This window comes from Theropithecus gelada, chromosome 1 (assembly GCF_003255815.1).
Source record: "Theropithecus gelada isolate Dixy chromosome 1, Tgel_1.0, whole genome shotgun sequence".
Lineage (NCBI taxonomy): Eukaryota > Metazoa > Chordata > Mammalia > Primates > Cercopithecidae > Theropithecus > Theropithecus gelada.
The window spans coordinates 74,967,118-74,969,595 of NC_037668.1; positions in this window are offsets into that span (position 1 = coordinate 74,967,118).

Consider the following 2,478-nt stretch of genomic DNA (forward strand, 5'->3'; position numbering starts at 1 on the left):
ATGGATGTGAAATGGTATCTTATGGTAGTTTTTATTTGCGTTTCCCTAGTGATTAACTATGTTGAACATCTTTTCATATGCTTACTGGCCACTTATATATCATCTTCGGGGAAATGTCTATTCAAGTTTGCTGTACCTTTTTCATTTGTTCTTTGGTTTCTTCTGTTGTTGAGTTGCAGCAGTTCTTTATATCTTCTGGATATTCATCCCTATCAGATATATGATTTGTAAATTTCTTCTCCCATTCCATTGATGTCCTTTTTACTCTGTTGATAATGTCCTTTTAAGAGCAAAAGTTTTTTGTGTTATCAGGTCCAGTTTATCTATTTTTTCTTTTGCTGCCTGTGCTTTTGGCATCATATCCAAAATAATTGTTGCCAACTCCTGTGGCATGAAGTTTTCCTTAAGTTTTCTTCTAAGAGTTTTATAGTTGTAGCTCTCACATTCAGTTCTTTGATTCATTTAGTGTTAATTTTTTATATGGTGTAAGGTCTGCATTTGTTCACAGATTGTTAGATGATAGATAGATAGATAGATAGATAGATAGATAGATAGACAGATAGATAGATAGATGGAGCCAAATAACCTTTTATTCATTTTTGTCTGAGTTAATAGAGGTTAAAAAATAGTGATTTTCTATTTCTTCTACATTTTTCAGCTTTCCCTATCTATAATGAGGAACTTTCCTCCTCTCCCCACCCCCATCTGCCTTTCTCTCACTGTCTCACCTTCTGTCTCTCTGTTTCTCTCTCTTTCTGTCTTTCTGCATATCAGTATGGATTCATGGATTGTTAAGAAAACAGTGTATTGAATTTCATTACCATCATTATCTTTTTCAATGGCCAAATTGTCCCAGATGTGGAGAAGGAGACAAAGCAAGAGAAGAGGCTGGTAGACATGGGCCCAGTCATTCAGAACTTTGTAGGCGGAGCAATGGTGAGCATAAAAGGAGAGAAGTACTGTGAATATCTGTGTGTTTTGAAACATCACTCAGACAGCTGTGTGATGACTGACTGGAAGGAATCAAGGCTGGAGACAAGGAATCCGCCTTATCCTGCTGCCCTGTCCAAGGGACAGATGATGGAGGCCTGGACAAAGGTAAAGGGGTGGAGATGGAAATAATTGTGTGAATTCAAGAGATACTAATGAATGTGCCAATATTTTTGACATGGTGGTGTCAAGCTGTCAAGCAGTCCCTAAGCTGCTTAGCTCGTTCACTGCACACTCATAAATTCAGTCAGCAAAAAGCCAGCGGGCCTGAATGGATTTAGACTGTTTATTACTCATGGCATAATAGGTATCATGAGCTTCACATTAACATCAGCTCCACTAACTCCCTAGGTCCCATAGGTGCAACGCAGAGCAACTCAGGTTAGTACCGTGCGCACCAGGGTCTGTATTACATTTGAGGAATTCTGACACTACAAGATCCTAACCATATATAGGGGCTATTGCCAAAAATGCTCTTCCTCACCCCTAGAAATAGACATTGTATTTTATGTGTGTGTGGCAAAATACACATAAAGTTTGCCATTTAACCATTTTAAAAATCCAATTCAGTGACATTAAGTATATTCACAGTGCTATCCATCTATCATCTCTGTCTAGTTCCAGAATTTTTCATCACTCCAAACAGAAACCTCATACCCATCTTAAGCAGTTTTTCCCCATTCCTCCCTTGCCCCAGTCACGGACAACAACTAATCTGCATTTTTGTCTCTATGAATTTACTTATTCTGGATTTTTCATATAAATGGAGTCGCACAATATGTGACCCTTTGCATTTTGCTTCTTTCACTTAGCATAATGTTTTCAAGATTCATATATTTCGTAGCATTGTTTCTTTTCATGAATTATATTCTACCATACGAATATATAACATTTTGTTTATCCATTCATTTGTTAAAAGACCTTTGAATTGTTTCAACTTTTGGCTATTATGAATAATGCTGATTTCAAAAAAACGAAAAACTTTTGTATGCCAAGGGCCACTAAAAGCAACCTGTGCCTCCCAGGTTCAAGTGATTCTCCTGCCTCAGTCTCCCAGGTAGCTGGGACTAGAGGCATGCACTACTACACCTGACTAATTGTGTATTTTTAGTAGAGACAGGGTTTCATAATGTTGGTCAGGCAGGTCTCAAACTACTGACAAGTAATCCACCCACCTCAGCCTCCCAAATTGCTGAGATAACAGGAATGAGTCAATGCACCAGGCCAAGACCAATTTTATTTTGGTTTGCATTTCCCTAATGGTTGAATATCATCTCCCTGTTTGCTGGCCGTTGATATTGAATATTATCTTATTTGTTTGCTGGCCCATTGTTTATCTTTGGAGATGTCTATTCAAGTACTTTGCCCATGATTAATCGGGCTGTCTTTTTATTGTTCAGTTGTAGTAGTTTTTAAATATGTATAGTACACAAGTTTTTTTAATCAGATATATGATTTGCCAACATTTTCTATTATTCTGTGGTTTGT